Source organism: Danio rerio, chromosome 16, assembly GCF_049306965.1.
Source record: "Danio rerio strain Tuebingen ecotype United States chromosome 16, GRCz12tu, whole genome shotgun sequence".
Taxonomy (NCBI): Eukaryota; Metazoa; Chordata; class Actinopteri; order Cypriniformes; family Danionidae; genus Danio; species Danio rerio.
In genome coordinates this window covers 58,638,854-58,652,719 of record NC_133191.1, presented here as the reverse complement: position 1 = coordinate 58,652,719, position 13,866 = coordinate 58,638,854, and the positions used below count along the sequence as shown (strand labels likewise).

General features: G+C 36.1%; 1 protein-coding gene across 1 annotated transcript in view; it reads right to left on the bottom strand.

Annotated features, from left to right (window-relative positions):
* Nucleotides 1-13,866, bottom strand: part of drd2l (dopamine receptor D2 like) — a 49,462-nt gene that overhangs the window by 32,335 nt on the left and 3,261 nt on the right. The window lies entirely within an intron of this gene.

Sequence of the window (13,866 nt, the reverse complement as noted above, 5' to 3'; positions counted from 1 at the left end):
TTTTAAAACTTTGACTTTTCCAAACCTCTATAAACCTTGAAACCGGTTATCATCCCATGCCTAATTCTGTCTCACTACAATCCAACCCGCTCTTTAAAGTCTCAAAACTCAGGGCTTCTGGTAGTACCCAGAATACCCAGAAGTCCACTAAAGGAGGTCGAGCCTTCTCATATATGGCTCCTAAACTCTGGAAGTGTCTTCCTGATAATGTACGAGGCTCAGACACACCCTCTCAGTTCAAAACTCGATAAGGCAACACGGTCACTCACTGGTTAGCACTGTGGCCTCTCAGCAAGAAGGTTTGCTGGTTCGAGTCTCGGCTGGGTCAGTTGGCGTTGCTGTGTGGAGTTTGCATGTTCGCCCCGTGTTGGCGTGGGTTTCCACCACAGTCCAAACACAAGCGCTATAGGGGAATTGATTAACTAAATTGGCCGTAGTGTATGAGTGTGTGTGTGTGTGTGTGAATGAGTGTGTATGGGTGTTTGCCCAGTGCTGGGTTCCAGCTGGAAGGGGATCTGCTGTGTAAAGCATATGCTTTAAGTTTAAGTTGCCGGTTCATTCTGCTGTGGCCACTCATGCTGAATAAAGGGACTAAGCTGAAGTAAAATTAAATTGCTGATAAAAACTTATTTTTTAAAGTTAGTTATATCGTAAAAAATATTGCTATCATAACAGTCAACAACAATATTGACTATTTAGCATCCTACTCTAGAAGAGCTGTAAAATGAGCCTATTTATAAAAAAATATATATTATATATATTTTTAAAAATAATATTTTTAAAAATATATATTTATAAAAAATAATATATTTCTTTAACTGCAGGAGCTTTATTGAAGGAAACCACAAACGAGTCTTGAATTTTAATTTAAAAGTCTATTATTGAAACTATTAAAAAACACACACACACACACAGTCAACTTGAAGGCTCTTCACTGCATATAAGAATCTGTGATGATCTTTCATCAGCTCACAGGGCAAACTTATTTAATGCATAGAAAAGCTTTATTATAGCATGCTAATTCAGAGGATTCAGAGGTCACGGAGGTGGAGCTTTATACTGTGTTAAGGTATTCATATGAACACTTTAGAAGTAAACATGGTTCTTTTAAAAACTCACTGCCCAGGTGAAATGTAAAATTAAGCGGATGATAATACAAAGTTTCAGCTAAAGCTGTACAATAAGATTATGTACAGTTGAAGTCAGAATTATTAGCCCCCCTGAATTATTTGACCCCGTTTATTTTTTTTCCCAATTTCTGTTTAACGGAGAGCAGATTTCTTAACACATTTCTAATCATAATAGTTTTTATTAAATATTTTCTAATAACTGATTTATTTTCTCTTTGTCATGATGACAGTAATTAATATTAGACTTGATATTCTTCAAGACACTTCTATACAGCTTCAAGTGACATTTAAAGGCTTGAATAGGGTAATTAGATTAACTAGGCAGGTTTGGGTAATTAGGCAAGTTATTGCGTAATAATGTTTTTTTCTGTAGATTATCGAGAAAAAAATATATAAATTAAAGGGGCTAATAATATTGTCCTTAAAATGTTTTTTTAAAAAATTAAAAACTACTTTTATTCTAGCCAAAATAAAACAGGGCTCGAAATTAACTTTTTTACTTGGTAGCACCGGTGCTCCCAACTTCAAATATTTAGGATCACCAAAATAAATTTAGGAGCACCAGAAAAAATTTAGGAGCATCCACCAAAAATGATTGAGCACCGCTGCAAATTGCTTTTTAAGGGATTTATTGTATTTTAAAACAACATCAATAGGACTGACAAAAACCAGAAAAAACTATCTAACTAATGCTGTGAAGACATTGATATTTGTGTGCAATAATTCCAAAATGAATGTCTAATAATTATAGAATATTAATGATGATGAAAATGACAATAATAGTAAAAATGAATTACATTTCTCATTATGATACTGCCTTGAATGTGCATGAATGTAGGTTATCTGCTATAAAAAGTCTGTTACTTCATGAAAAATAATTGTATAGTTTGCATCAAACAAAAATGAAGCATTGCAGTAAGAGATATTGATTTTGTACTGCTGTTTTTATATGCATGTCAATTTAATAAATAATATTTCTGCTACAAAACAACCAAAAGATTATAATAAATCATTCAATTCAATGATGAAAGCTGCAAAGCAGTCATCAGTAAACAAATAAAAAAATAAAAATAATATACACCTCAAAAAAGAATAGACAAAAGAAAGAAAGTAAAGTCTCACTTCTATCACTCTTTAAAAGATTTGGTTTCAGTTTGTGTCAATTTTAATGTTCAGTCTGAGATGATCTTTATTTTTCTGTGTTAGTGGAAAAGCTGGCGAGTCAGCCGACCCAATTTATGAGCAGGCAGAGCAAGATTCTTGCGATGACCACCGGCGGAATACCGCTGTTTGTTATGAGACGCAGTTTCAGTGTAAATTTAGTAAAGGCGAGCTTCTTTGGCAATGATATGTACAGTATTAGATTTGACTTTTAGCGGACATTTGCGCTGAACACGCAGTGAATGCAACGCATGGAGATTCGGGCGCCTTCTCCATGAAGCGCGTACTCTATTGATCTCAGCTGGTGGATCATTATTCACCACGTGACGTGTCATGATCGCTCTCATCTGCACCTCAATTTTAGGTGGGGTTTGCAAACCTGTGTGCTTTAAGTTTTTACTCTTCTGCCGTTTGCATTTCCCGTGGTCATAAAAGCTCCTTCCCTGTCATCTGACAGCGGAATACCTTGAGTGATTGACAGCTAATATGAACCAATATAGCGGCAGGGAAGAGCGATTCAGCATGTTTTTACAAAAAATCAAAACAGGTCGCACTACAACCATTATCTGCAGTCGCACTAATGCGCCCAGATATATTATGAGGTCGCATAGATTCATTTTCGGGCGCATATGCGACCAAAATGGTCGCAATTTCGAGCCCTGTAAAACAAATAAGACTTTCTCCAGAAGAAAAAAATATTATCAGACTCACTGTGAAAATTCCCTTGCTCTGTTAAACATCCTCTGGAAAAAAATTTAATAAGAAGAAAAAACTTTGGAGGGGGCGAATAATTCTGACTTCAACTGTATATTGTATGGATGAAATAAAACAACCCAAACTCATTCTGAAAACGTAGCCCAGCAGACGTTTCTGCAGACTGCGATTTACATGGCCGGAGTTATGTGTGGCTGCATTTCGTTTTTTCAAGCGAACGCTACTGGGTAGTGTGACGCCGCTCCTCTTTGCGCTCGCCGGGTGACGGCTCACCTCCGTGTGGAGGGTTTTCCCGCCGCAACCGGTTTGTCCGGTTAGCTTGTCGTGTTATGTCGGCGGAGCAGAGGCCCGGAAGGAAGCCGGCCGTGATGACCGGCTTCGAGTCCAGGGAAGAGCGGTTCCAGAAATCAGGTAAGATAAAAAACATAATCCAAAAAATAAAGTAAATGAGTTCATAACTGGGCGAGAAAACACGAGTCAAAATCAGACAAAGGTTTTTTTTTCTTTCTGGACGGCTTTTGTAAATCGTTGCTTGGGTTTAGGGAAGGAGGTCGGCTGATTGGCCGGCTGCCCAGTCAATCGTTCAGTCATTGAGTCGGACAGATGGTTGCTCGACATCGGCCTCTGGTGGCTTTACGCAAGAACAGCGCTATGCGAATGCCACTCGCGAGAGGCATTCGAGATGCGAAAAAGCGAATTCGCGAAATCAAAAACTGCACAAATGCATACCTCCCAGGACGTATTTTGCGGTCTTCAGAAACATCAGCAGGGCTACGGTTCCAGAATGAGCCTGGGTTGAAATAAAATGTCTATTGTTTCTTTACTGTTTATTTCGCATTGGCATAATTTTTGCCCTGAAGTTCTAAATAAACTGAGTTTTTTTTTAAAAACAATAATCAATTTGATGGCAAAATACTGATGTCCATTTGACATTCATTCACCAATGCCCTTTTGACCACCAAAATAACAACACAAAAAGTATTATAATATAAGAAATGCTCTATTTATTGAAAGCTTCAATTACTAACTGGATTTTGTATCCCTTACAATGCAAGTAAACTATCTTTATGTCAAAACAACATCAAATTGACATCTAACATCTGATCTAACATTCAATTGTTTGAAGCCATTTTGATGTGGCTTCAAAATAAAAGTAGCCAATTGACATCAAATCGTTTTGCATTCTTAACATGTTTTGGCATCAAGGTTTCCGCTGGGTTTAAAATGTAAATATAAATAGTCCATTCATTGTGGTTGATAAATAAATATATATAAATAAGGAAATAAGTATTGAACACGTCACCATTTTTCTCAGAAAGCATATTTCTAAAGGTGCTGTTGACTTGAAATTTTCACCAGATGTTGATAACAACCAAAGAAATCCATTTATGCAAAGAAAACAAACTATTTCGTTTACAAATGAAGTTCTGCGTAATGAAATGAGATGACACAGGGAAACAGTATTGAACACATGACGAAAGGGAGGTGTAGTTCAGCAGTGAAAGCCCAGACAGCAGCTATAATCTCTCAGTAGTTCTTCATCAAGCCTCTGAGGAAGGCTCAGTGTAAATGAATATCAGCTGCTTCAGTCCAACATCTACATTAGCAGGAGGATGAAGATGGTTTCAGGTGTGCTTGTTGAGTTTGTAGTTAAAGAACATTTTCTTCTACAGCATAATGAAACTATTTTACAAAACATAAAACAAAAACACAACACAACATAACACAACATAGCATGACATACCAACCCCTTTAAACAAGTCTGCAGTCCACTGCACTTAAAGCTTCACATAATTTACTCACACAATAAAACCAAAATCAATAAACAACCAGAAACCCAATCAGTAAAATTCTGCTGTGCTCCACTAATCAACTGTGTCCACCTATGAAGATGTGTTTCCAATGATCTTTCCTGAGTGTTCAGTCCAGATGTGTAACCATTTACAATGTGATGTCTAGTCTTTTGTTCATCACCACTCCACTTGTTCAGCTCCACACAACTGCTCACAATTTGCATATTGCAATTGCATTTCATTCATTCATTAATTCATTCATTTTCCTTTAGCTTAGTCCTTTATTCATCAGGGTTTGCTACAGCCAACTATTCCAGCATATGTTTTTAACAGCGGATGCCCTTTCAGCCGCAACCCAGTACTGGAAAACACCCATAGACTCTCTCTCACATTCACACACACACTGGCTAATTTAGTTTGGACTGTGGGGGAAACCGGAGCACTAGGAGAAAACCCTCACCAACATGGGAGAACATGCAAACTCCACACAGAAAGACCAACTGACCGAGGGACTCGGCCACAGTGCTAACCACTGGTCCACCGTGCTACCCTGAGTGCATTTCACATTAAGTGAAAAAAAATGCTACACCTTTTTTTTAATGCATGCATTGAGGCAAATGCATGAGTTATTGGTGGACTGATAGTGTTTTTGACAAAAAAAGCAAACTTTAGACGATACCAATACTGGTAAATTGCATTAAGTAGACCTGCATGAAAATGAGAATCAAGATGTTTTGGCTTAGAAAGAAGATCACAATTGTGTAAAACATTTTTATTTTCATAAAAAAAAAAACTATAAAATAAGATAATACTCTTTTCTTCAATAACATTTGTAAAAAATGTAATGAAAAATAATGTAAGAAACACCCGTTTAAAAAGAACTCAATATTTCAAAACTGAACTCCTGTTACAATAACATCTTGATACTGTATGCAATATTTTAAGAGGCACAAGTTAAGATAAAATATTACAATATCACAATCTTCAAAGGTGATTTTTGCTATTTAATATTTCTTTTAACAACAGTAACATGTATTTGATAGATAATATACCATATTTAATTTATAAACTTAACAAATATAGAGCTAGTGGAGTAAATTATGTGTATGTAAATTATCAATTTTGCTGCACCAGAAAAAAAAAATCACAAAAATGCAGTCATTTTCTTTTCTTGTGTTTTTTTTCAAATAATTTCAGATAGTTTTAAATTAATATAATATGGGGTGATAAGTATTGGTTAACAAAACATCGATATCTCACTTTTTTTGCGTTATTGCAGATAGCTTTAAATGGATCTAGTATCAGCCGATAAATATTGGTAGACGGTACATCAGTATCTGCCTTTTTCATGTTATTACAGATAAGCTGATAGCTTTAAATTTATGAAATATCGGTCGATACAAATTGGTAGACTATATATATCAGTATCTGCCTTTTTCAAAATATTTTCAATAGCTTTACATCCAATATTGGCTAATAAATATTGGTAGCTGATTCCTCAATATCTCCCTTTTTCATATAATTGCAAATATGCAGATATCTTAAAGGTGATCCAACATTAGCCAATAAATCGGTTTCTACTTTTTTATAGTTTTCGCAGATAGCTTTAAATTAATCCAATATTGGCTGATTATTATAGGTAGCTGATACATCGGTATCTGTCTTTTTCATATTATCATTGATATGGTGATAGCTTTTAATTAATACAATATCAGCTGATAAATATCGGTAGTCGACACATCCATATCTATCTTTTACATATCCCAGATAGCTTTAAATTAGTCAACTATCAGCCGATAAAATATTGGTAGACAATACATCGGAATCTGCCTTTTTTATAACATCGTCGTTAAACAGACAACTTTAAATGAATCCAATATCACCTGATAAATATATTGGTAGTCAATAAATTGGTATCAGCCTTTTCTATAATATCGCTGATAGCTTTTAAATATCGGCCGATAAAAAAATTGGTAGACTATACATTAGCATCTGCCTTTTTCAAAGTATTGTCAATAGCATTACATTATCCAATATTGGCTGATAAATATTGGTAGGTGATTCACCAATATTTCCCCTTTTCATATTATTGCAAATATGCAGATAGCTTTAAATTAATTCAATATTGGCTGATAAATATTTGTGCAAACACTGATATCTACTTTTTTGTAATATTAATGCAGATAGCTTAAAATTAATCCAATATCGGCCAATAAATCGGTCTCTACTTTTTCATATTTTTGCAGATAGCTTTAAACTAATACAATATCGGTGGATAAATATCGGTAGCCAATACATTGGTATCTGTCTTTTTCATATTATTGTCAATATGGTGATAGCCTTTAATTAATGCAATATCAGCTGATAAATATTGGTAGTCGATACATCGATATCTGTCTTTTACATTTTATTGCAGATAGCTTAAAATTAGTTAATTATCAGCCAATAAATATTGGTAGACAATACTTCGGAATCTGCCTTTATCATAATATCGCCGTTAAACTTTAAATTAATCCAATATTACCTGATAAATATATTGGTGGGCAATAAACTGGTATTAGCCGTTTTTATCCTTGATATGCTAATAGCTTTAAATATACAAAATATCGGCCGATAAAAAAAAATTGGTAGACTATACATTAGTGTAACGAGGAGACTGACACGGAGGGATCCATTATGCAGTATTTATTAGTCACGCTCTTATTCACACACACAACATGCACTAACGTGCAAACACACAACAATAACAGTCTATGATGAATAAAGACTGGCAGTGAGTAGACACAGAGAGTGTTACCAGGCATAGATCGAGGGCAGGCTACAAGTATCTGAGTCCGTGAATCAAGCTTGGGTCATGGGCAGGCAGCGAGTATCAGAGTCCGTATAACAGGCGTGGTTCGTGGGCAGGCAGCAAGTATCAGAGTCCGTATAATCATGCATGGGTCGTGGGCAGGCAGAAGGCGAAGCAGAGTCAAAAACAGGCTGGAGTAATACCTGAGGGATCAGGCAGGAATAACGCTCAGAAATGCTGGCCGAGGCTAAACAAGACTTCGCACTGACTGAGCGTTTGGTGCTGGCTTATAAAGGGTACGTGGGTCATTAACGGGATTCAGTTCAGGTGTGCATGATCAGAGTAAATGGATGATGTAATGCTTAGAAGTCCGGAGATGGTGGCCTCTGCTGGCCAGCGAGGGGAATGACTGGGACCGAGTCGGTGACAATTAGCATCTGCCTTTTTCAAAGTATTGTCAATAGCATTACATTATCCAATATCAGCTGATAAATATTGGTAGCTGATTCATCAATATCTCCCCTTTTCATATTATTGCAAATATGCCGATAGCTTTAAATTAATCCAATATCGGCTGATAAATATTTGTAGATACATCGATATCTACCTTTTTTAATATTAGCGCAGACAGCTTAAAATGAATCCAATATCGGCAAATAAATCAGTCTCTACTTTTTCATATTTTCGCAGGTAGCTTTAAATTAATCCAACATCGGCTGATAAATATCGGTAGCCAATACATCAGTATCTGTCTTTTTTTTTTTTCGTCGATATGGTGGTAGCCTTACATTAATACATTGTCAGCTGATAAATAACGGTAGTCGATACATCGATATCTGTCTTTTACATTTTATTGCAGATAGCTTTAAATTAATGCAATATCGGCTGATAAATATTTGTAGATACACTGATATCTACTTTTTTGGTATATTAACGCAGATATCTCAAAATTAATCCAATATCGGCCAATAAACCGGTATCTACTTTTTCATATTTTCGCAGAAGTCTTTAAACTAATCCAATAACGGTTGATAATTATCGGTAGCCAATACATCGGTATCTGTCTTTTTCATATTATCGTCGATAAGGTGAAAGCCTTTAATTAATCCAATATCAGCTGATAAATATCGGTAGACGATACATCAGTATTAGCTTTTTTTATATTATCGCATTGTATATAATATTATATTATCACTCTAAATAAATCCAATATCAGCCAACAAATATCGGCAGCTAATACATCGGTACATCCCTAATAATAAGCAGTAGTAATAGTAAGAACTCATTAAATTCATGCGGCTTCATTTGTGCAGTAAATCTTATGATCCAAAGACCATGATCACAACATTAAGATGTGTAGGTTTGTGAGGGCAGCGCTTCATTAGGACGAATTATGCAAACGAGGCTGCAGCTGTGTGACATTGAAGTGAACGGTCTGATCCTGATTAAAGACGGAGGAATTGAAAAAAAATGGAGAATCCGTGCAGCTCCAGCTCTCATGCTTGTTAATCAGGACAATGCACACTGATGAGGGCCCTCGTATCTGTATTTAATCTCAGCGCTGAGACACAAACACTGATCACTGAGGAGAAAATGATGCCTGTGCGATAATTAAGTATTGGCTAATGAATGCGTGCACTCCAAACATTAATAGCTCTGATTCTGTCATGGAATAATTGCTTCCTAATCTAATAATCACCTCCATCTCCAAAAAATGTCTGCAGCTGATGATCAGATTTAATCATTAGTTCTCAATCTCACAGCTGTCTTCTCATTAAAATGTCACACTGCACAAAACTGGGAAAATAATAAATAAATAAATTAAATTGCTCTTCTTTTTTAACCATATATGTTTAATTGTGTATTTATGACAGTTTTCTGCCCAAATTAGTCATGTTATATTGACTGGATTTCCTTTACAAACGAAAAACTATTAATAATTAATCATTACTTGTAATATAAAATGACATGACTAAACTGTAGTCGGTGATGCCATATATCAAAATAGACAAAATTTATGATTACTTTTACTACTTTTCTCATTTAGGATTTGTTTCTATGTAGGATTTCAATCGGATTATTTTGTACAACACTGATATATAAAACGTTGTAGTCTTTGTTGTGAACAAAATTAAATGCATTAAGAATCACATTACATCAAGGTTTCCAATACAAGAGTTTTTGAGTAATATTAAATAAATTAATTAATAATTAATTAAATAAATAAATATATAAATAATTGAAAACACTTTTACCAAAATTATACATGCTTGTCAAGGTAAAGACAAAAAATGTGTCAATTAAATTGCTAAACTATACTGCAAAACTCAATAAGTTAAGGTAACTCAAACCATTTGAGAAAACTGATTGCAATAAACTATTTAAGTTCAAAAACTAATCTATATGAGTACTGTGAACTTAATCCATTTGAGTAAACAAAGTAATTTGAGCACAGTAAACCCCAATAAATGAGGAGAACTCAAACCGACTGAGTACTGTAAAACCCAATAAGTTAAGGCAACTCAAACTGAGGAAACCGATTGCTACAAACCATGAGTTTAAAACTTTCAACAATCTCACATTCACGAATACTCATACACCATACACTAGGCCAATTTAGTTCATCAATTTCCCTATAGCGCATGTGTTTGGACTGTGGGGAAAACCGGAGCACGGGGAGAACATGCAAACTCCACAAAAACGTTAAATGACCCAGCCGAGGCTCGAACCAGCGACCTTCTTGATTTGACTATTTGTTGTGAGATTCATAATAATAGTTGTTGATGTATTTTATTTATAATGTTTTATTCTAAACTACCAATATTTTAACTTCAGAAAAAATAAGAATTAATATTTGGTGGGATAATCCCAATTTTTTACTCACCTCAAACAAAAACATTTATTATTCTCTGTGATTTAAATAAAAATAATAAATACTCAAAAAAGACAATACTTGTATTAATTTTTTTTTACATGTTTTTGACAATTTGATTAAAATTGTCTTTGTTATCAGACAATTTTAGAAAAAACTTTTACACTGCAAAAATGCTTTTCTTACTTAGATTTGTCTTGTTTCTAGTCCAAATATATAAAAAAAAACCTCTTAAATAAAGAAGCATTTTCTAAGAGTAAAAGAAGCAAAATAATTTGCTATTGAGGTGCGCAAAATAATGTATTTCCTAATACCAGACATAAGATTAATTCTTATGAACTCGAACCAGCGACCTTCTTGCTGTGAGGCCACAGTGCTAAACACCGAGCCACCATTCCGCTCTATAGTTATATATTTATTCATTCATTTTCTTTTTGGCTTAGTCCCTTTATTAATCTGGGGTCGCCACAGCGGAATGAACCGCCAACTTATCCAGCATATGTTTTTACGCAGAGGATGCCTTTCCAACCGCACCCCATCACTGGGAAACTCCCATATTACACACACACACTCATACGGTCAATAGCACACCCAATTCACCTATACCACATGTCTTCGGACTTATGCGGGAAACCGGAGCACCCAGAGGAAACCCATGCGAACACGGGGAGAACATGCAAACTCCACAGAGAAACGCCAACTGACCCAGCCGAGGCCCAAACCAGTGACCTTCTTGCTGTGAGGTGAACGTGCTACCACCACCTTGTTGCCTAGTTATACATGTTAGAGGCTAATTAAAAACACAACTGAATTTCATTAGTCACTGACTCCATTTTATTAAAACCATTACACAATTTCATTCTAAAAAGATAACAGCACATAAGATTAATAAATGATTAAATAGCTGTCATTACATTTACTTTAGTTAAGTTGATGAACAAAACGCCTATATGTAGTCCATGTTTGAAGATCAATTGCTTATTAAATGTTCATCATTTGATGCAGTGATGATCTAAATATTCCTAAAAGGCACTCCACAAGTAATTATTCACTGTATTTTGAAGTGCCAGTGATATCAGTATTCTGCATGTTCATTATCACGGTATATTGAATTATTGGATTTCAGCACATGTCTAATGGAAACCCAGCTTTTGAGGCTGCAGGAGCTCTGATCAATCTTTTACAGCGCCACTACATCCTTTACATGGCCAGTAATAATAAGGGTCTCTTTCGGCGCAGAGGACTCGTGTTCAATGCCTTCATTAAGCTCACATTCAGATCCTTCAAGATCTTTCACACAGTTTAACAGATGAAGGAATGCATGTAGTCTTCATGATATGTAATGTGCATTAAATGATGTTGAGCAAAATGCATTGAGTTCACAATCACACTTCTACTGAAGCCCGTTAATAAAGAATGTTCAAGGGTAGCATTCTGAGACATAACATCAGAATTACATGATATAAACTAGAGCTGCACAATATATGTCAATATCGGCATAATAGTACATGCAATAAACACTCACCAGACACTTTATTAGGCACACCTTACTAGTACCGGGTTGGACCCCTTTTGCTTTCAGAACAGCCTTAATCCTTGGTGGCGTAGATTCAACAAGCCACTAGAAATATTCCTCAGAGATTTTGCTCCATATTGTCATGATAGCATCACACAGTTGCTGCAGATTTGTCAGCTGCACATCCATGATGCCAATCTCCCGTTCCACCACATCCCAAAGCTGCTCTATTGGATTGAGCTCTGGTGACTGTGGAGGCCATTTGAGTGCAGTGAACTCATCGTCATGTTCAAGAAAGCAGTCTGAGATGATTGAGCTTTATGACATGCTGCGTTATCCTGCTGGAAGTAGCCATCAGAAGATGGAGACACTGTGCTCATAAAGGGATGGACATGGTCAGCAGCAATACTCAGGTAGGCTGTGGCGTTGATGCTCAATTGGTACTAATGGACCCAAAGAAAATCTCCCCCACACCATTACACCACCACCACCAGCCTGAACCACTGATACAAGGCAGGATGATCCATGCTTTCATATTGTTGAGGCCAAAATGTGAGCCGAGCATCTGAATGTGTCAGCAGAAATGGAGACTCATCAGAGCAGCAACGTTTCTCCAATCTTCTATTGTCCAGTTTTGGTGAGTCTGTGTGAATTGTAGCCTCAGTTTCCTGTTCTTAGCTGACAGGAGCGGCACCCGGTGTGCTCTTCTGCTGCTGTAGCCCATCCGCCTCAAGGTTGGACGTGTTGTGTGTTCAGAGATGCTCTTCTGCAGAGCTCGGTTGTAACGAGTGCTTATTTGAGTTACTGTTGTCTTTCTATCAGCTGGAACCAGTCTGGCCATTCTCCTCTGACCTCTGGCATCAACAAGGCATTTGCGCCCACAGAACTGCCGCTCACTGGATATTTCCTCTTTGTCGGAGCATTCTCTGTAAACCCTCGAGATGGTTGTGTGTGAAAATCCCAGTAGATCAGCAGTTTCTGAAATACTCAGAGCAGCCCGTCTGGCAGCAACAACCATGCCATGTTCAAAGTCACTTAAATCCCCTCTCTTCCCCATTCTGATGCTCGCTCTGAAATGCAGCAGATCAGCTTGACCATGTCTACATGCCTAAATGCATTGAGTTGCTGCCATGTGATTGGCTGATTAGAAATTTGTGTTGACGAGCAGTTTGACGGGTGTACCTAATAAAGTGGCCAGTAAGTGTTCGCATCACAGACGTGTGATAAATTTCATTAATTTAATGCATTGGTTGTTAATCTTGATTTGACCAATCAGCTAAGGCCTTGCTTTTTTTATCCCTACCTCCCCAGTAGCTGCTATTCTGCTATTGGCTGGAGACTAAAGCTGAACCCAGAGCTGAAAATTAACACTACCGTTTGGAAAATTACAACAGCTAATCAGAGACAGGATATCTGCTGAATTTTTTTAGTCATCCATAATGTTTAAAGAGTAAATGTTTGCACCTCGACACCTGAAAAATGTTTTTTGCAATACTCAACAGTAGCCCTGATATGAACCCGCAATTACAAGAAATAGAGTCAGAATTTGGAGATATAAACTTACAATTCTGAATAACATGAAAAAAAAACATAATTATGAGACAAAAAATTTACAATAAGCTTTTTTTAAAAAAGATTTTTAACAGCAGAAATGGGCATCCATACATTTTTTTTCCCAATAAAAGCTTTGTCTTGGAATTAAGTTTACATTTTGCAATTATTAATTTTCATCTAAACACCAGCCCAATATCACGACGAAACATAACTATTTACGTATTTAAATAGTAAACTGGCTAATTCATACAATTTTCATTTGCATTTGTAATGAGATCGTACAAATGAATATGAATTAGCCACTAAATCAAAAATGTACAAATTGCTGTACTAAT